Source organism: Phocoena sinus, chromosome X (genome assembly GCF_008692025.1).
Source record: "Phocoena sinus isolate mPhoSin1 chromosome X, mPhoSin1.pri, whole genome shotgun sequence".
Lineage (NCBI taxonomy): Eukaryota > Metazoa > Chordata > Mammalia > Artiodactyla > Phocoenidae > Phocoena > Phocoena sinus.
Genome location: NC_045784.1, coordinates 10107869 through 10130118, shown reverse-complemented (window position 1 = coordinate 10130118; position 22250 = coordinate 10107869). Strand labels below are relative to the sequence as shown.

The window sequence follows — 22250 nt, the reverse complement described above, 5'->3', positions numbered from 1 at the left end:
AAGGTTACCAAGTTGAAACATAAGGACGACCAATCCCAAACAGCCATCTAGGCCTGAAGCTACAACCAATCAATCATTTCCTTATTTTGCTTCTGCCTTTTCACTATAAAAGTCTCTCCCTAAGCTGCTGTCAGTGGAGAGCTCCTGACCACTTCTGTTTTGGTGCTGCCCCATCAAATCAATTTTTGCTCAGTTAAACTCAGTTTATCCTTTAACACTAGTAAAGGCTCAGTCGATCTTTGCTGAATGATTGAATACGTGAATGAATTAATAACCTCTCATAGAATCTTCTGGAAGAGATTTTTTTCAGCAAATCCTTAAATAATACAAGTATTTATTGAGTCTGTGAGGTGAATCAAACAAACAAAAAAATAATATAAAGAAACAGAGTAAGAATGTGTCCACTGACTTATCTATCCAGGGAAGTAACAACCAAGTTTCAAAAAATAAGCTATATGAAATACCGCTCAGGAACAAAGAGAAATGAAATATTGACACGTGAAACATCACGGCTTTCAAAATAATTATGCTGAGTAAAACAGGCTGGGTTTAAAAGAGTATCTACTGTACGATTTAATGTATATAAAATTAGTCTATAAAATACAATTGATAGTAACAGAAAACAGGTCAGTGGTTGCCTGGATCCTGAGAGTGGAGGGGGAGGGATTACAGACAGGTATCAGGAAATATTTAGGGATGACGGCAATGTTCAGCATCTTGATTGCAGAGATGGTTTTACAGGTGTGTATAAATCAAAACTCATCATACTGCACATTTTAAATACATGCAGTTTATTTTATGTCCATTACTCCTCAATAAAGCTGGAAATGCAAAAAGAGTACATTCTAATGTACCAAAATCAAGAACTACCCACTGAGTAAGTAACTAACCCAACAGAATTAATCCAATAGGCACTCAATGAACCGGTGTAAACCAAGTACGTTTATGCTTGTCATGATACATCTGAGGTGTCTATTTCAGAAGCAAAGGTGCCATAACTATGACCCATAGACCTTTTGCTTTATAACCTGCCTCTCCATCTCCACCTCGACCAGAAGAACTGCCTTGCATTTTAATACTCATTCAACAAGTTATCTGTTGTACTGTTTTGTTTATGAATTCATTTTCAATTTCCTCTGATCTGTTTTGAACTCGTGGCCTGTCTTCCAAGCTGTTAGGTACCCACCTTCACGGCCATCCGCCTCTCCAGAAAGCTTACCTTAACATCTAGTGATTTTAAAATCTAGGGTTTTCTCTTCCAACCTCCAAATCATTGATAAAACTATGCAGAACACCAGGAAGATGAGGAAGAATTTCCCAGGTTGTTTACTAAGAAAGCAATCTCTGTCACTGAAATCGCACAGCTTCGCCCCCAAGCTGGAGTCTCATGAGAAGAGGCTCCATCTAAAAAGAAGGTCTGTTCCCAACTGGCTCTCCCCTTGTTTTGCACTCAATCAATAAACTTGCGTCAGCTCAGGGAGAAGGGATATGGTGCAAGTAGGAATAACTACTTAAAGTGAAAAGAAACATGAGATGTTGATCTTTGCTTGACACAAACCTCTATCACTTTTCTGCTCAGCATTCTTTCTTGCTAGGCTTCCCCGCTTTTCCAGATGATGCAGTCAGTTGCGTCTGGGCCGTTCCCATATGCATTGTGGTTTACTAGTTCATGTTCACACCCTGGTCATCTCATGACCCGGCATACCAGGGAGCTGTTTTCTCTTTCAGACACTCTTGGGCCACATTTTCATCACCCGCGACATCCTCACTTTTAAAAAATTCTATGTGAAATCATCTTTCCCCAGTGGCGTTAGTTAAGGGGTGACTGCTAAGGAGACAACAAATGTTCTAGAGTCCTGGGTCCTGGGTTTGAGTTCTGACCTTGTAACCTTTGACACTTCAGGATTGCTGATGACTCTCAGAGCCTCCGTTTCTTTATCTGTAAAATGAGGCCATAATACTAACCTGCATTGTATTAAAGTACAAGGATTTTACTGCTACCAACCCATGTTTTATTAAAACAGCAGGAATGAATTCTGCCCAACACTGAGTAAAGGCTGACTAATGGGTTCCTTTCCGTCTCACTGGTGGTGTGAATTCAGCCATTTGCCTTCAGGAAAATCCTAGGTTCATCAGTAGTTTGTTTTTGTTTGGTTTCTTGGGGTTTCCCCCCACTTCTTTCCACTTGGACAGTTACTAAGCCTAAGGGGGTCTTGGTTGGAGAGACAGATAAATCTCAGATGCTAATGGCTTTTACTGCTACTGATCTAATTACACAAAAGCCTCTGGGGCCTGCCAGGCGCTTCATTACTTGTGTTATATCCAAGACAGTGGGGAAGTCTGGTGGTTTCCTTGGAAATACCCAAGTTCAGAGATTTAGATCACGGGTTTTCTGCAACTTTCCTTTAGGGAATCAAACGTGTCCAAGTGACTGAAGTTCTTGCATTCAAGTCCGCTTTTGCCTGGCTCTAATCACTTACTAGTAGCCTAACTAGTGCTTTACGGCTGTGGTCCAGATTCAGTTGCTTTGTGGATAAAATGGTTTCTCATATGTATTTTTTAAATGTATTTTTTAACTGAAGTAGAGTTGAATTACAATGTTGTATTACTCCTGTACAGCAAAGTGACTCAGTTATACATATACATACCTTTTGTTTTCATATTCTTTTCCATTATGGTTTATCACAGGATGTTGAATATTGTCCTCTGCGCTATACAGTAGGACCTTGCTGTTTATCCATTCTCTACATAATAGCTTACATCTGCTAATCCCAACCTCCCACTCCATCCCTCCCCCACCCTCCCTCCTCCTTGGCAACCACCAGTCTATTCTCTATGTTCCTATATGTATTCTTACATCAAAATCAATCTCTCTCTCTCTGTCTCTTTCTCTCTCTCTTTTTTTTTTTTAATAAAATGGCCCACATTCATGATCTGCAGAAGATGGCAAAGGTGACTCTTTTGACCTGCTGTATTATATAATCTGTGCACCTTTCCACTATTAAAAAAGAAGATTCTTGAAAAGACCAAAGAGAGAGGTTGGAACCAACTCCCTTTCCTGCCAACCCAGGCTCTCTCCTAACTGTGGCCAGTCAAGACCCTTGTTTGGCACCCAGATCCACTCCCAGCACCCGTGGTTTCACGTCAATAAGGTTTTCTTTTTACACACACAGAATTTTAAATTATTTTTGCAATCTAATCAAACCTTCATAAACAACCATCCATGTACAAGTTCTGAAAGCCTTCTTTGGCAGCGGAAGTATACTCAACCACTTTATATTTGCAAACGCCCACCAGTGGACACAAGAGCCGAGCTCGGAGAGATGGGAAGGAATGGAAAACTCATTAGCTGCCTATTGAATTCAAAGGAAAACAGGCATTTCCCCCAGATGCACAGGCTGAGGAGTGCTATTCCTTTTCATGTGTCAGCACCCAAGGCTCTTGCTTATTATAAGACTGGAAACACACGGGGTATCCTCCTATTCTCCTCTGGAGGGGAGGAAAAGAGAACAGGTGGGATGAAATGTGGGAGAGGAAAAAGGAAGGACGCCCACAGTGCACTGGAAGGGACCCGCTACATCCCTTGAAGATAAGGTCCCACATTGAGAATGGTGAGTGTGAAGTCGGGAATCTGCTGACTTGGTAAACGGCTGACTCATACCCCCGAATTGAACAGATTTGATATTTGCTTTTTGTCTAGTTGCCCAGCGCTGTTCAGTGAACCATGGAGACCCAAGGGCCATTATCAGTCACTTCCTGTCACCCCACCATCTTCACACCCTCTCTCCATATGGATCCCACAGGCCCATCCTTTATCAGTGATAGGGTGAGAAAGCTGTTTGACAGAAGTACTCCAGACTCCTCTCTCCTCTGATTTTCCGCAATTCCAACATCTCAGATGGGTTGTGGCATGGGGCCAGGGAACACAGCATGGATGAGCCCGCAGAGCAATCCGGAAGGAGAAGAGAGAGGGGTTCTTGGGGAAAGAGGAAAATCCTGCCTGGGCAGGCTGAGCTCTGTCTACACAACAAAGCGACTGGGACTGGCCAGAAACGGAAAGATGCGTTCAGTTAAAAGCCTGTTACGGGGGCTTCCCTGGTGGCGCAGTGGTTGAGAGTCCGCCTGCCAATGCAGGGGACACGGGTTCGTGCCCCGGTCCGGGAAGATCCCACATGCCGCGGAGCGGCTGGGCCCGTGAGCCATGGCCGCTGAGCCTGCGCGTCCGGAGCCTGTGCTCCGCAACGGGAGAGGCCACAACAGTGAGAGGCCCGCGTACCGCAAAAAAAAAAAAACAAGCCTGTTACTCCCAATGTACACAGCAGCACTACTCACTACAGCCAAGACGTGGAAGCCACCTAAGTGTCCATCGACAGATGAATGGATGAAGAGGTGGCACATATACAATGGAATACTACTCAGCCATAAAAAACAACATAACAATGCCATTTGCAGCAACACGGATGGACCTAGAGATGATCATGCTAAGTGAAGTAAGTCAGACAGAGAAACACAAATGTCATATGATATCACGTATATGCGGAATCAAAAAAAAAAAAAAAAGATACAAATGAACTTACTTCCAAAACAGAAACAGACCCACAGACATAGAAAACAAACTTATGGTTACCAAAGGGGAAGGGGTGGGGAGGGATAAATTAGGAGTCTGGGATGAACAGGTGCACACTGCTATATATAAAATAGATAAACAAGGACCTACTGCACAGCACAGGGAGCTCTCCTCAGTATTCTGTAATAACGTATATGGGAAAAGAATCTGAAAAAGTGTGTGTGTGTGTGTATACATACATATACACACACACACATATACATACACACATATACATCTGAATCACTGTGCTGTACACCTGAAACTAACACAACATTGTAAATCAACCCTACTCCAATAAAACACAGCAACCAAAAAAACCTGTTACTGTGTTTGACACCAAATCCCTGATTTGACTGGCTTCCATTCCCTTCTATGGAGCAGTTTTTGACTCAATCGATCCATTGTGGTTTTGCTGTAGAAACAGCTTCATAGCAGAATTTGTGTAGGTAGTCAGGTCGTGGAAATCTGATCCCCAAACCATTACGGAATCATGAGATGAGAAGAACAAGAGCTGCAACAGTTTATCGAAGGTCTAAAGCAAAACTGGAAAGAATCAACGCTGAAAATCGGAGCCTTAACTGGCACCCAAGCCTTAACTGGCACCCGAGTCTCTTTATCCTGATCCTACTCAGGTTAAAACGCAGGTTGACCTCACAACCTGAGAATCCCTGGGAATCAGTCCTGTTCCAAGGAATTTTCCATTTCAGGTAAACAAGCTGTTGTTCAGGGAGGGGTGAGGGTGCTGTTTCCTTTCAAGTTACTCTTATCTTTTATCAAGGCCAAGGGCAGAGCAGTGGTGACTGTAAAGCAGAGCAAACACAAGAGCGTGCTATCAGAACATGTTCTCACCCAGCAGGCCAGGCCTGCGGTATCTGTGGTCCTCAATCCCCACCCTCCCTTGCTAATCCATCACCTCTACCTGCTCCCAGCTTGTCTCCCAATATAGACATCCAGCCCAAGGCCTCTTTCCCAAACTTATTAGAAGGATGGTATCTCAAAAATGATCCTAATCATTATACTGTAATATTCTTATTACGAAGCATCAGATCACCCCACTCCCTGCTGTTGGCCATCCGCTGCCCGAGAATCAGACGGCGCCAAGACAAGGCCCATGGGCTTCTTCCCCATTGTTCGCACCCCATGCCCACCCAGCTATCCACATAGGTCTTCTCTCCTTCCCTGCAGTGCAGTGAGCAGTCTCTTGCCCTCCTCCCACTTCCAGGGCCTTTCCACTTGCTGCCCTTCAGTCTGGGACACTTTGGCCCCCCAGTTATCTCATGGCTGGCTCACTCCAGTCATCTTGTCCCAGCGCAAGCTTTCCTTCTCGAAGCAGGGCTTTCCCAGACTACTCAAAACAAATCTACCGCTCCTCTAATTCCTTCCTTCTCCATCTATTTATCACATTCATTGATACTATCTTCATTCCTTGGTTGACCTGCTAATTGTCTGTCTTAGAATTTATTCTCCTAAGGGCAGAGATCTCGCCTGGCTTTTTCAAGCTATATTTATTGAATGAATAAATAGCAACACACACAGGCCAGCCGTCTCCCACTGACTCCCTACCCAGGATTCAACTTAGAGGTTTTCCATTTCTAGAAACTTCCAACCGCCCCCCCACCGTTTCCACACACACACACACATCTCTCACACCACCTCACCCTGCCCCATCGTCCCACTCTCTAGGAGTCCTGCATATACCTAGCTTCACACTTAGCACAAGGAATTGCAGTCTCTCTCCCAAATTCCTTGAGCTTCCTTTGAATGTCTGATGCATATGTGAATCTCTGGCATATGCTAGGCCCACATGCTCAATAAACACTTGTCAGATGTATAAATAAACTAATGAATTAATCAAAGGGGCTTATGAGCACAGCTGAGGGCTTATTTTTATGTAGGGTTTTACTGGGAATCGGCAAACATTTTCCGGGAAGGCCTAGACGGTGAATATTTGAGGGTTTGCTGTCCGTACAACGTCTGCTGCAGCTATTGCTCTCTGCCCTTGCAGCAGGAAAGCAGCCACAGGCACCATGGAAACGAACGAGCAGGGCTGTGTTTCAAGAAAGCTTCATTTACAAAAACAGATGGTGGGTTGGATTTGGCACCTACCTGGTTGAGACCCTTAAATGTATTGCCTTGCTTAGCCCTAAAACACCTTGAGGTACATATTAGAATTCTTTCCCTCTTGGAGAGGAAGAAATTGACACTCAGAGGGGTTGAGTAACTTGCTCCAAGTGGCAGAGCCGACCTGTCCTCTCCAGAGCCTATACAGAAAGACCCAAGGAATAATCTAGAAAGAAGGAGGTGCTCATCATCTGGAGAAGACTGAGGAATCAAAGATGATCAGCAAACTGCTATTTTTCTTTTTTTTTTAAAAAACATCTTTATTGGAGTATAATTGCTTTACAATGTTGTGTTAGTTTCTGCTGTATAACAAAGTGAGTCAGCTCTACATATACATATATCCCCATATCTCCTCCCTCTTGTGTCTCCCTCCCTCCCACCCTCCCTATTCCACCCCTCTAGGTAGTCACACAGCACCGAGCTGATTTCCCTGTGCTATGCAGCTGCTTCCCACTAGCTATCTACCTTACGTTTGTTAGTGTATATATGTCCATGCCTCTCTCTCACTTTGTCACAGCTTACCCTTCCCCCTCCCCGTGTCCTCAAGTCCGTTCTCTACATCTGCGTCTTTATTCCTGTCTTACCTCTAGGTTCTTCATGACGTTTTTTTTCCCCTTAGATTCCATATGTATGTGTTAGCACATGGTATTTGTTTTTCTCTTTCTGACTTACTTCACTCTGTATGACAGACTCTAGGTCCATCCACCTCACTACAAATAACTCAATTTTGTTTCTTTTTATGGCTGAGTAATATTCCATTGTATATATATGTGCCACATCTTCTTTATCCATTCATCTGTTGATGGACACTTAGGTTGCTTCCATGTCCTGGCTATTGTAAACACTGCTGCAATGAACATTGTGGTACATGACTCTTTTTGAATTTTGGTTTTCTCAGGGTATATGCCCAGTAGTGGGATTGCTGGGTCCTATGGTAGTTCTATTTTTAGTTTTTTAAGGAACCTCCATACTGTTCTCCATAGTGGCTGTTATCAATTTACATTCCCACCAACAGTGCAAAAGGGTTCCTTTTTCTCCACACCGTCTCCAGCATTTATTGTTTGTAGATTTTTTGATGATGGCCTTTCTGACTGGTGTGCGGTGATACCTCATTGTAATATTGATTTGCATTTCTCTAATGATTAGTGATATTAAGCATCCTTTTATGTGTTTGTTGGCAGTCTGTATGTCTTCTTTGGAGAAATGTCTATTTAGGTCTTCTGCCCATTTTTGGATTGGGCTGTTTGTTTTATTGATATTGAGCTGCATGAGCTACTTGTATATTTTGGAGGTTAATCCTTTGTCAGTTGCTTCATTTGCAAATATTTTCTCCCATTCTCAAAGTGCTTTATTAAGAACACTTAGGGTCAACAAGAAAGTTTAAAATGAAAGATTTTTTGTTGTTGTTTTGTGGTTTTTTTTTTGATATGTGGATATGTGGAACATTCGAATGATTTGAAGGAAAAAAACATTTCCAACATGATGTAGATTTGGAGAGAGTCTTAGGCTCTTGCCTGGCACAAAATGCTAAGATGTCCTGAGCCATATGTGCCTGGAAGCCTGGAGGGACTGGGGGGTTCAGGGGAAGGCAGTGGCCAGCGTGTACTGAGACCCTGCCCTGCATACTCAGTCTCCCCTGATTCTCAGCATTCCCCCACATTCACATCAGTGATGACCCTTCATTTACAAGAAAAGGGAAACAGTGCAGACCTCTCTGTGGACCACAGCAACCTGCCTGTGGGAGCATATTAATTTGGATGTGCCAGAGAAAGTGACTGGATTTGACTTTAAAGAGAGTTCCCTTGTGATTCTTTTCTGCCTTTATTTCGGCATCCTGTAAAAATTATGAGACATAAAAATAAAAAACATGAAAAGTCTCTTAATCTTAAAGCATAAAAAAGCTAAGCCAAGTTAGGATTTATACATTCAATTGGGTGTAACTTGAGTCTTCTCCCTTGGAACACGGAAATAAACACTGTCTATCTAAGCCAGGGCATGCAATGGTAACAATTCCATAGGGTCTACTTTGACATTGGTTTCTATCTGTTGACTAGAAGGAAGGAAGGGAGGGAAAGAGAAAGAACTTGGCTCTGCTACCCATGGCTCTGTGGCCTCAGGCAAGTTACTTGACCTTTCTGTGCTTCAGTTTCCTCTTTGTAAAATGGATACAATGATTCTTAGGCTTCAAAAGGCTTTTATGAAGATTAAACAGAACCTGTAATCCAAGATGTCATTCTTATGAGCCTCAGTTCTCCTGGTCATTACAATCAGTTGATGAGAGGAACTGTGAAATCATAAAATCGTTAGAGCTACAATGGACCTCAGATTCTAACCCCTCTTTTTAAAAATAAGGAAACTGGGGCCAGAACACATTCGTGACTCATAGCATTTATACACAAAGCTGAACTATCTTTACATAGACCAAACCCTTTAGGAGGTTTAAAAAAATGTTTTCAACTCTGTATTGAAACGGCTGTACTTTTAATTCAGTAACATAATATGCTTTGCATGCATAACTTTTTACAGATAGCTTCTCCACAAATCTTTCCAGTAAAATGATACGCATTTCAGTGAAAAGACCAGTTGGTGTTTTAGAATTTCTTGCAGAGCATTCCAGCTTGTTCCTAGACCAAGACGGAGGGATTAAAAATGATCCCTTGGAAAAATCTCATCCAACTGATTATTGCTGTGTGAATATAAGTTTGTACAATCTTTTTGAAGTTGTTTTTCTTCCTCCCCCTCAATATCTATTAAATAAAAAAATGAGTAAACTTTCTGAATGAGCGATTTCACTCCAGAAAATATATCCTACAGAATTTCTTGCATAAGTGCACATAATCCAGTACAAGGATGTTTACTGTAGCATTATCAACTTTCCATAACATTAAAATATCTTTCAGACACCACATTTGAAAATGATGGCTCCTCTCCTATTTTGTTATGCTATCATTGATCTAAGGGCCTTTGCTTGGGTGTTCAGGTTATTTCAAACTTTCTCTTGTTACAGTTGGATACCACAAATATTCTTTTGGGGAATCTTCGTGCAGAACAGCTTCTCTGAAGAGAGAAAGATGGTGAGGAGATGAATATCTTATGCTAGAACACACAGCACATCATTCAGAGAATGAAAGAGACAGCACCATTGGTGAGTTAATTAAAACCCACTGCCCACTGCATGGTGTCCTCTGATAACAGAGAGGGTAGCCCCGGGGCATAGAAAACCACTCCTGCCGAAGAAAGGAATAGTCCCAGGACTGGCTGGGAGTTCCTCCAGCTGCTGATCTGCCAGAGGCTGATTCTGTGGTGATTTATGGAGAGAAAAATGTGCCCCCCGGCTCTGATTTTTAAACTACCCAGGGATAAGCACATATGGAGATTTTACTGTGCAGAAAACCTCCTATGTGCTTTATCCAGGGTACAGGAGGAGGAAACGGAGAGGGGAGATCGCCTGGTGGTAACTGTCACACAACATCCCAACTGAAGGACTGTAAAGAGGCAAGTGGAAGTGAGGATGACAAATCAAATGAAGCCTCTCTTTCCGCCTTGTAAACCAGTTCATGTTCCTCAGAATTGAATCTACGAGTCGACCTCGGTAATGGCATTGCTGGGAACTGAACCACGTGTAGCAAAATAAATGTAAAATTCATTTTAGAACAGAGCCATCCATTGTAATCACTGACGTCACAGTGTAAGTTATTTTTAGGGGGAAACCAGAAATAGATGGATCATTTTTACCTACACCGTATCAACTACACCCTCACCGGGCCATTAAGAGCTATGTCAGCCCCAAGAGCCCCACTGGGGGAAACGAATACAGGTTATTGGAAGACCAAAGTGTGTGGAAAAAGTCAAAGTAATTATTGACAATATAGAGTAGGTAGTTAACTTTATTGAGTCAATTCATTCATTGGAGAGAGACAGTTTATACTAATATCTCTGTACCAGTTTAGAGGTAAAATAGAGAAAGGCAAAGAAAGAACTTTTAAACTCAATGTCATTCTGTATGTCAGTCTTAAAAATAACAAAATTTTCAACAGAAATTATATGATACTCCAGTTTTTAGCAGACAGGAATTACGGTGGGTGGCTTTAAGATAGTGAGTTTCTCACGCCTTTTCTTTTTTTGTTTGGCCGTCATGGAAGTCTGTGTTTGTGGGGCAATTCTGAGTGGATTTGCTCCAAGGATTTGTGTCTGACTTCTCAGCCCAATATTCTTCCAAGTAGCAGAAGCAGAGACGGAGGGGTGACTTTACTGAATGTGAATTAAGCAAAAGCACATTTCTTAAAATGAGATTCCATCGGAAAGAGATTTATTGGAGATGGACTCCAAGCACTGGGTAAGGCATCAGGTGGCATATTTTCATTCTGTTCAAATGAATCTTTGAATTTGAAAGCCTACCTCAAGCCTTATCATCTTGGAAAGCATGCCATGAATGACTTTTTGACCCACCCAGGGAGGCTAGAGGGAGACGAAAATATGAGTGAAAGCTGTCATCCAATGGTCTGAGACGGCTCAGAGAGGACTGAGTTATACAGAAAACGAAGCGTACTTTCTGAGCAAGCAATGCTTCCTTCACTTGACTCTGAGACAGCTACTTCATTTTTCCGTATCTGAGTTTCCTCATTAAAATGGAAGACAAAAATTCCTGCCTGAAGGATGGCTGTGTGTGTGGCCAGTGTCGGCTCCGTGATGGCTGCCCAATAAGGAGGACCTACTTCTTTCTGCTCTATCCCTCTGTGCCTCTTCAGGCCCAGCTCCCAGCAGCCCCCAAATGGCTTTGTTCCTGTCCGTGTAGCCCCGAAAGCTCTCCTCAGTACTGTCAATGGAAAACTTGGGGGGAGCGGCTCAGTGTGAATACACCTCGATGGCTCATCAGATCACTCTGATAAAGGGTCAGAGTGGTGGAAACTGTCCTCCTGATTATTTTGCATAGGAGACAGGTTGGTTAAATAAAAAATGATCCATTCAGGATGCTATATATTTTCTAACACACGACCATGCATACAGCCGTTTGTCAGACTCTGTGGAATATGTACCAAAGTGAAATACGGTGGAAACCAGACCAAAAAAAACAGAATTATGCGGTAACAATGGGATATAATTTGGGCCCCAAAATGGAAGGAGAAAGATGGTGGACTGATGGCAGAGAACGGCATTTACTCTTTCCTGGTGTTTTAACATAACACTGTAAGGATTCACCCAACCAGTTCTCTTTATTTTAAATCCCATAAAAGACACTAATGTTATTAATACTGTAATAATAATGATAATAGCTAAATGCATTCAGTCCTCCCCGTGTGCCAGGCAACATCCTAGATGCTGTGCCTGCATGACCTCGTTAACGCTCTCTCAACAACACTTTGAGACTGCCCTTATCCTTCCCATTCTAGAGATGAGGAAACTGAGCCTCGGAGAAATAAACTCACTTAACTCCGCACAGCCAGGAAGCAGGATCGCGGCCACTGGGACCCAAATCTGATGCCAAATCCAGCTCTCTTTTCCCTGTACCACATCACACCAGCGAAAGGAGATGCACAGGGTTTTGGAACTGATAGGTGTTTGCCATTGAGTCCAACTTTCTCTCTCTAAAGGGATGGGAGGAAATAATATTTCTGATTATATCGTGAGTGTGCCCCTCCTACCATCTCGTTGTGGTTTCTTCTTTATGTCTTTAGTGGTAGATGTTTTTTGGTAGGTTCCAGTCTTTTTTTGTCAATGGTTGTTCAGCAGTTACCTGTTATTTTGTTTTATCAATGGTTTTTCAGCAGTTAGTTGTGCTCGTGAGAAGAGATGAGCTCAAGGTCCTTCTATTCTGCCATCCTGCTTGGATGAGGAAATAATATTTCTGAGCTGATGGGAAGTGGGACCTGACTTAGCTGGTGAAAGGCTATGAATGGCCGTGGAGAGCCATTCCAAGAAGGCCTGGCTGTGGTTTTCCCCCTTGACACTGGTGACAACGGCAGAACAATAGTCCCAAGGTATCTGGAATCTGTCAAAGACCAGTCAATATAAATGATGTGACAAGAGTGATTTTTGGGTTTTTTTTTGTGATACGCGGGCCTCTCACTGCTGTGGCCTCTCCCGTTGCGGAGCACAGGCTCCGGACGCGCAGGCTCAGCGGCCGTGGCTCACGGGCCCAGCCGCTCCACGGTACGTGGGATCCTCCCGGACCGGGGCACCAACCCGCATCCCCCAGCATCGGCAGGCGGACTCTCAACCACTGCGCCACCAGGGAAGCCCAGGAGTGATATTTAATTCTACCATGAGCGTGCATCAGAGAGAAGGCCCCGAAGGTTTAAATTCCAGTCTGTGAAAGGCAGGTGTAATGTGCAATTAATTGAGGCAATAGAGGGAACTTTCCCTCAACAAACGGACCTCTTACGTCTTCAGCATGAACTTCCTCCAGAAGTAGTTGAGACATGGGAAGATGCTGTGCTAGTTGCCCCTGGCTGGGCCCTGCACCCCATCATACCAGAGGAGGATCCTGCCTTCCTTACGTTTCCGAGACAAGATGCCCAAAGGTGAAACTGTCCTACATTTCCCTGCCAAAAGAACTCGGTAGCCACGTTCCCTGGAGTCTACAGAGGACGCAACATGGTATAGTTTGCTGGCCTCCAAAGCCTGCCCCCAATTCTGCAAGCCTCCAAACCTGAGGTTAAAGGGAACAAAGCAGGTCTGTTCTCTTTTTGCCTTTTCTTACTTCCTAATCCACTGAATCCCAGCGTGAAAAACGAGCCTACGGTTTCCTCTCCAGTGTTGTCAGTGGGCAGAACGCTAAGGCTTTGTGACGGAGCCAAAGTCTGGGGGAAGAGTCCAGAATGCCACCTGCTGTGATGAAAAGAGCCAGAGGTCACAATAGTCAGGGGCCACTCGAGACTGGTGCACTTTGCAGGGAGGGGAAAAGAGCCCACCGCTTACAGACGTTTGCAATGGAAGAGAATAAGCCACCGCATCGTTGAATCAATGCAAGTGTCAAGAAGGACTTCTCATAAAGATTCTCAACATTTTCAAGGATCTGAACTTTGAAAGATATCCTTGGGAATACAAGGCTTACATCTGATGCCTGCCCTGGAGCACTTAGATTCCAAAAGAGAAATAAGAAACCAAATCCTGAAGTTTACAGAGGAAAGAAGCTAGCAGGGCAGACTTCGATTGCGAGGAGAGTGGTCCCCTCAGTATTTTGTATGGCCCGCTGTTAAGGGAGTTGAAAACCTGGGATTTTGTCCATAGTCCGTATCTTCCAAGTACGGAGGTAGAAATTGCCAACCATGCAACTTTTTTGGTCCAGATTTTTTTTTTTATTTAACATCTTTATTGGAGTATAATGGCTTTACAATGTTGTATTAGTTTCTGCTGTATAACAAAGTGAATCAGCTATACATATACATATACATATATCCCCATATCTCCTCCCTCTTGCGTCTCCCTCCCACCCTCCCTATCCACCCCTCTAGGTGGTCACAAAGCACCAAGCTGATCTCCCTGTGCTATGCGGCTGCTTCCCACTAGCTATCTATTTTACATTTGGTAGTGTATATATGTCCATGCCACTCTCTCACTTCGTCCCAGCTTACCCTTCCCCCTCCCCGTGTCCTCAACTCCATTCTCTACGTCTGTGTCTTTATTCCTGTCCTGCCCTTAGGTTCTTCAGAACCTTTTTTCTTTTTTTTTTTTTTTTTTGCGATACGCGGGCCTCTCACTGTTGTGGCCTCTCCCGTTGCGGAGCACAGGCTCCGGGCGCGCAGGCTCAGCGGCCATGGCTCACGGGCCCAGCCGCTCCACGGCACGTGGGATCTTCCCGGACCAGGGCACGAACCCGTGTCCCCTGCATCAGCAGGCAGACTCTCAACCAATGTGCCACCAGGGAAGCCCTGTCAAAAGCTTTTTCTGCATCTATTGAGATGATCATATGGTTTTTATCCTTCAATTTGTTAATATGGTGTATCACATTGATTGATTTGCATCTATTGAAGAATCCTTGCATTCCTGGGATAAACCCCACTTGATCATGGTGTACGATCCTTTTAATGTGCTGCTGGATTCTGTTTGCTAGTATTTTGTTGAGAATTTTTGCATCTATGTTCATCAGTGATATTGGCCTGTAGTTTCTTGTGACGTCTTTGGCTGGTTTTGGTATCAGGGTGATGGTGGCCTTGTAGAATGAGTTTGGGAGGGTTCCTCCCTCTGCTATATTTTGGAAGAGTTTGAGAAGGAGAGGTGTAAGCTCTTTTCTAAATGTTTGACAGAATTCGCCTGTGAAGCCATCTGGTCCTGGGCTTTGGTGTGTTGGAAGATTTTTCATCACAGTCTCAATTTCAGTGCTTGTGACTGGTCTGTTTATATTTTCTATTTCTTCCTGGTTCAGTCTCAGAAGGTCGTGCTTTCCTAAGAATTTGTCCATTTCTTCCAGGTTGTCCATTTTATTGGCATAGAGTTGCTTGTAGTAATCTCTCATGATCCTTTGTATTTCTGCAGTGTCAGTTGTTACTTCTCCTTTTTCATTTCTAATTCTATTGATTTGAGTCTTCTCCCTTTTTTTCTTGATGAGTCTGGCTAATGGTTTATCAATTTTTTTTATCTTCTCAAAGAACTAGCTTTTAGTTTTATTTATCTTTGCGATCATTTCCTTCACTTGTTTTTCATTTATTTCTGATCTGATCTTTATGATTTCTTTCCTTCTGCTAACTTTGGGGATTTTTTGTTCTTCTTTCTCTAATTGCTTTAGGTGTAGGTTAGGTGTTTATTTGAGATGTTCCTTGTTTCTTGAGGTAGGATTGGATTGCTATGAACTTCCCTCAGAACTGCTTTTGCTGCATCCCATAGGTTTTGGGTTGTCATGTTTTCACTGTCATTTGTTTCTAGGTATTTTTTGATTTCTTCTTCGATTTCTTCAGTGATCTCTTGGTTATTTAGTAATGTATTGTTTAGCCTCCATGTATTTGTATTTTTTACAGCTTTTTTTTTTTTCTGTAATTGATACCTAGTCTCATAGCGCTGTGGTCAGAAAAGACAGTTGATATGATTTCAATTTTCTTAAATTTACCAAGGCTTGATTTGTGACCCAAGATATGATCTATCCTGGAGAATGTTCCATGAGCACTTGAGAAGAATGTGTATTCTGCTGTTTTTGGATGGAATGTCCTATAAATATCAGTTAAGTCCATCTTGTTTAATGTATCATTTAAAGCTTGTGTTTCCTTATTTTCATTTTGGATGATCTGTCCATTGGTGAAAGTGGGGTGTTAAAGTCCCCTACTATGATTGTGTTACTGTCAATTTCCCCTTTGTGATTGTTAGCATTTGCCTTATGCATTGAGGTGCTCCTATGCTGGGTGCATACATATTTACAAGTATTATATTTTCTTCTTGGATAGATCCCTTGATCATTATGTAGTGTCCTTCTTTGTCTCTTCTAATAGTCTTTATTTTAAAGTCGATTTTATCCGATATGAGAATTGCTACTCCAGCTTTCTTTTGATTTCCATTTGCATGGAATATCTTTTTCCATCCCCTCACTTTCAGTCTGTATGTGTCCCTAGGTCTGAAGTGGGTCTGTTGAAGATGGCATAAACACGGGTCTTGTTTTTGTATCCATTCAGCGAGCCTGTGTCTTTTGGTTGGAGCATTTAATCCATTCACGTGTAAGGTAGTTATCAATATGTATGTTCCTATTATCATTTTCTTAGTTGTTCTGGGTTTGTCATTGTAGGTCTTTTCTTTGTCTTGTGTTTCCTGACTAGAGAAGTTCCTTTAGCATTTGCTGTAAAGCTGGTTTGGTGGTGCTGAATTCTCTTAGCTTTTGCTTGTCTGTAAAGGTTTTAATTTCTCCATCGAATCTGAATGAGATCCTTGCTGGATAGCTATCTTGGTTGTAGGTTTTTCCCTTTCATTGCTTTAAGTATGTCCTGCCACTCCCTTCTGGTTTGCAGAGTTTCTGCTGAGAGATCAGCTGTAAATATTATGGGGATTCCCTTGTATGTTATTTGTTGCTTTTCCCTTGCGCTTTTAGTATTTTTTCTTTGTATTTAATTTTTGATAGTTTGATTAATACGTGTCTTGGAATGTTTCTCCTTGGATTTGTCCTGTACGGGACTCTCTGCACTTCCTAGACTTGATTGACTATTTCCTCTCCCACATTAGGGAAGTTTTCAACTATAATCTCTTCAAATCTTTTCTCAGTCCCTTTGTTTTTCTCTTCTTCTTTGGGGACCCCTATAATTCGAAGGTTGGTGTGTTTAATGCTGTCCCAGAGGTCTCTGAGACTGTCCTCAATTCTTCTTTTTTCTTTAAAAAGACTGTCCTCTTTTCATCCTTTTTTCTTTATTCTGCTCTGCAGTAGTTATTTCCACTATTTTATCTTCCAGGTCATTTATCCATTCTTCTGCCTCAGTTATTCTGCTATTGATTCCTTCTAGAGAATTTTTAATTTCATTTATTGTTCTGTTCATCATTGTTTGTTTGCTCTTTGGTTCTTCTAGGTCCTTGTTAAACATTTCTTGTATTTTCTCCATTCTATTTCCAAGATTTTGGATCATCTTTACTATCATTACTCTGAATTCTTTTTCAGGCGGACTACCTATTTCCTCTTCATTTGTTTGGTCTGGTGGGTTTTTACTTTGCTCCTTCATCTGCTGTGTATTTCTCTGTTCTCTCATTTTGGTTAACTTACTGTGTTTGGGGTCTCCTTTTCGCAGGCTGTAGGTTTGTAGTTCCTGTTGCTTTTGGTGTCTGCCCCCAGTGGCTAAGGTTGGTTCAGTGGGTTGTGTATGCTTCCTGGTGGAGGGGACCAGTGCCTGTGTTCTGGTGGTTGAGGCTGGATCTTGTCTTTCTGGTGGGCAGGACCGCGTCCGGTGGTGTGTTTTGGGTGTCAGTGAACTTAGTATGACTTTAGGCAGCCTCTCTGCTAATGGGTGGGGTTGTGCTCCTCTCTTACTAGTTGTTTGGCATGGAGTGTCCAGCACTGGAGCTTGCTGGTCGTTAAGTGGAGCTGGGTGTTCGCATTGAGACGGAGATCTCTGGGAGATCTTTCGCCATTTGACATTACGTGGAGCCGTGAGGTCTCTGGTGGACCAGTGTCCTGAACTTGGCTCTCCCACCTCAGAGGCATAGGCCTGACACCCGGCTGGAACGCCAAGACCCTGTCAGCCACATGGCTCCTGTTGCGAGAGGATCCACATTTCATCTGGAAAGGACATAAATCTGGCCATCTCACTTCAGGTCTAGCCCATCCACCTTTTTTCCCTTTGTGCTTAGTCTGTTTCACTTGCTCATAGCAGGCCCCGTGCACAGGCCTTGCCCCCAGCCCTTCAGACCAGAGTTCCTCGTGAAACGGCTGAGCTGACACCTCAGCTTGGGACGTGCGCTGAAGCTCTGTGGTCTAGATTTTTAAATGTATAACGTGAGCAAGACATCTGAAGTCCCTTCAAATAATTTTGTTTAAAAAGCCTTTTGACTTTTAGTTGTGTCAGCTCAAAGGAGGGAGAGTTCAAAGGGAAAGAGAGGAACTCTCAGTAGAATTGATGGGCAGAGGTATGGATATGACGGGGGAAAAATGTCTGAGTTCAGGAAAGCAGATGGGCCAGTCCTGGAGACCTGGGTGGCTGGTGCAGAAGCTTCCTGAAGGATGATCGCGGGGAAGCAGACTGGAAAAGACGCTGGGCGGAGACTGTGCAGAGCCTTGAACATGGATACAAATGGTACTGTGCGTCATGGTGATGTGCACCGCTTCCAAGGCTTCCAGTGCTTTCCTTCCCTGTAGTAACTTACCGTTTTCGTACCTTTTATTCTGCCATCGTGAATATATATCCATATTGTCTAAGCAAAATAGTTACCACTGGTTAAGCAGTTTATAGCACCAGGCACCGTTCTACTGGCCTCATATACTGCCTTCCTTAATTTTCACAATGACCACGTGGCATACATTGTACTACTCCTCTCATTCAAGATGAGAAAACTGAGGCACAGAGATGTGAATTAATTTAGTCAAGGTCACACAGCTAGTAAGTGGTCCAACCCGAATTTGACACCACGCTGTGTGATGACAGAGCCCCACCTCTATCCTCTAACCTGAAAGATCCTTTTGCTGAAAAAAATCTAAATTTTGGAGTATTCATCCAATGAGACATCCAGGAAGTCTCTGTGGTTTGTCACTGCATTTTGCATGTGCAAACCTAACCACAGTACCCTTCATCCTCAGAAGGATACAATACAGGCAGGTGAAGATGTCTCCCATCAGGCTTGAAATGTTGTTTCCCAATTCCTTGGCTGACCTGCCAAGCAAATCTGCAAAAACGATTTTCATGGCGTTTGCGACAGAGTTATGTGATAAGAAAGACATAAACTTAATTCCTTCTTTCACGGACCACACTGGCTTTTGTAGCTCCTGGCTGTGTAGTGACAACTCATAACATGCCACAGGGCTGCCCCGCTGGGTGCTTATCCCTTTCAGCCCTTTGAATCCCCAGACAAGCAAAGAGCATTCGTAAGAACACAGGAGATGCTGCATATTCGATCATAGTATATATAAAAGATATTTCTGCAATTAAAATAAAAGCTTGATCGTGTCTGCAAGAGCCAGTGCAAGTGTCCCGTTCTTTTCCCTACATCTGTGTCACTGCACTGTAGAGGTCATTCACTTGTGTAATGTGGAGCAACCAAGAGTGCTGCTTCCGCATTGTCCCACAAGGTACTGCAGCCTCCCAGCTGTTATGAAACAGCGTTAGCGTCACAACAGGAAGTACAGTCCATGGCCAGTAAATAAAGCCCTTCCTTCCCTTTTAGCAGGCCTCAGAACTTCCTCATCCTCAGTCCCAAATCCTTTTATAGATGTTGACTTAGGAGTTTAGATTTTCCTCTCCCTTTCTGAGCTCCTTTAGGGGTCCAACAGTATGAATCAGGCTTCTGTCATTTACCCCTCCCTCCTTTTAGGTTATAAGTAAGCAAAGGGACAAGCAATATTATCTGCATTGTTCCCACGGAAAGCTTGACATCATAGAGAAAAAGCCCACTTGACCGTACCCATCTTTCTTCTGTAAATATTTTGAGTAGGACTTTATCAACATCACCTTGCCCTTGAGTTGGAATTTCCCTTTTAATTTACCCCTGGCACTCCCTGTTCAAAATCAAGCCAGGGAAGCTGAAGCAGGCTTCCCTGTATTTTGTATATAAATCTCTGCAAACATAATAGAAAGTGTAAAAAGAGCTCTGTAAATAGCTGTTCAAGCTCACAATTCATGCCAGGCAAACGGGGGAAAAATACTAATGTGTCCGTGATTATACACGAGAAGAAGGAAAGAGGTTCCTGAAAAAGCGTTCAGCTAATAAACATTTCTTTCCTATATCCAAGAATGTGCCATTGTTCCAGAATTTCTATATAGGTGCATTCGATTTCTATCGCTGCTGTAACAGATGACCACAAACTTAGTGGCTTAAAATAACACAAATTTTTCATCACACAGTTCTATAGATCAGAAGTCTGGCAGGGATCTCACTGGGCTAAGATCAAGGTGCTGGCCAAGTAATGCTACATTCTGGAGGCTCTCCGTGAGAACCCACTTCCTTGCCTCTTCCACCTTCTAAAGCTGCCTGCGTTCCTTCGCTCACGACCCCCTTCCTCTGTCTTCAAAGCTGACCCTGCCAGGCCAAGTCCTTTTCATGCTGCCACCTCTCTGGTTCTCTCTTCCATAGTCACATCTTCCTTCTTCACTTTTGAGGACCCTTGTGATTACATCAGGCACCCCCAAGCACTCCAGGATCATCAGGTCATTTTTAAGTTCATCTGATTAGCAACCTTAATTCCACCTGCAGCCTGAATTCCCCTGTGCCTCGTCACGTAACATGTTCACAGGTTCCAGGGTTTAGAACATGGACATCTTTGCAGAGCCATCACTTTCTCTACCACAACAGGCAATATATATTGTTTTATATGTTTTTTTCTTAGTAGCATAACGTTAGTTCTCTTTTCACTGAGCCAAGACCCCCATATTTCTAGGAATTCAAAAGCAGGAAAAGTGTTCTTTTAAGATACATGAAGTAGTGAAAACAATAGCCGCTCGATTACTCATTGTATCAGGTAATAATACAGTTACTGCACATTCGTCTGCTTTCTGAATTCTTACTAGAGCCCCGTAAAATAGACACTGCACATGAGAATGCTCTCATGTATGGCTGAAAAAAGTCTGAGCTTCAGAAAGATTCAGGTTCACTCAGCTAGTGAAGTCACACTGGCTTCCAGTCAGCCGTGAAAGGCACACTTTACCCCGCCTCCTCAGCCTCCAGGGCCTCACCCAGGGAAGCCTGCCCTACCCCCCGGACCTCCACTCTGGAGCCTCGCCTTTCTCTCCTCTTTAAGTTAAGCCCACCAGCCTAGTGAGTCCTGGTGCTAAATAGCTGGAATGCTGACAGCCCTCCCAGTCCTGCCTGGCCCTCGGCAACAGCACTACCCCACTCCCACCTCTACTACTAAAGTCTGGAGTTGCTCGTGGCCTGTGCACGTTGAGAATTTTTGTGGAAGACCTGACTACCAGAGCATTGATGCTACATCTTGGCCTCTCCACATCAAGAAAGCAAATTCTCATGAGAGAACAGAAGTTAAGCTTTGAATATGGAAAGCAGAACTTGGGAACACTTTGGTTGAACCCGACCTGAAATCCCGTAGGTTTTCAACACTGCAATTTCTTCTGACATCAGTGGACACCCTGCTTTTGGAGACAGAGCACTGCTTTCAACAGTGTTGGGTCTCTCTCCCTGAGACACCCCAGGATCATCTCTGGGGACCAAACTGAGGCCGTGTGTCACTCAGCTGCCCCGCTTCCCTGCAGTCATTTGGTTTCAATGGAGGAAGTGGGTCCTCGCCCCACTAGTCAAGCCTCTGCCTGGATAAGAGTCAGCACTGCTAGTGTGAGAGAAGAGGGGAGATGATTCCCACCAACAAAACGAATAACCAACACTGAAAGTGAATGATTTTCTATCTGGGCGCTGACATGGTACAGGTTTTGGGGTGTTTTCTTGTGCTTTCAGCCTGGGGATAAAGGCACTTTTTTTGTGAGTTCTTTGCTATAAAATCAAATAGTTCAACCAGCTACCATGTAGCTAAAGAAAAGAAAGATTGGTGGAGTTTCTTCCTAATGAGCCCTGCTTGAAATCATACACACACACACACACACACACACACACACACACACACACACACACACATTCTCCCAGTATTAGGGTACTTCGTTTCATTGTTTTTGGAGACCAGGACATTGGCAATATAGATGCTTAGAACGGGGCAATGATTAGCTCAGCACCCCGCAGTATTTTCTCTTTCCTACTGAAGTCAAATTGGGCAGAACCCTGTTTATCACCTTCCCAGACCCCCCTCCCAGCCCACTCGCTAGCTAGGCATGACTTCTGACGTTCCCGGGCGCATAGTACATTTATCCTCACCGATACCTCTGCTCTGCAACCCAGAGGCTCTATTTGCGAAGCACACTGGTTGTGAGCATCCCATGGTGGTATGTGAACATCAGCCTCGACA

General features: G+C 43.5%; 1 long non-coding RNA gene across 1 annotated transcript in view; it reads right to left on the bottom strand.

Annotated features, from left to right (window-relative positions):
• Positions 1-7972: 7972 nt before the first annotated feature.
• The window catches only part of LOC116747692, a 48857-nt gene continuing 34579 nt past the window's right edge, over positions 7973-22250 (bottom strand). Inside the window, exon 7 of the long non-coding RNA XR_004348102.1 lies at positions 7973-8564. This is a non-coding gene — a long non-coding RNA (uncharacterized LOC116747692). The remainder of the gene's footprint in view (positions 8565-22250) is intronic.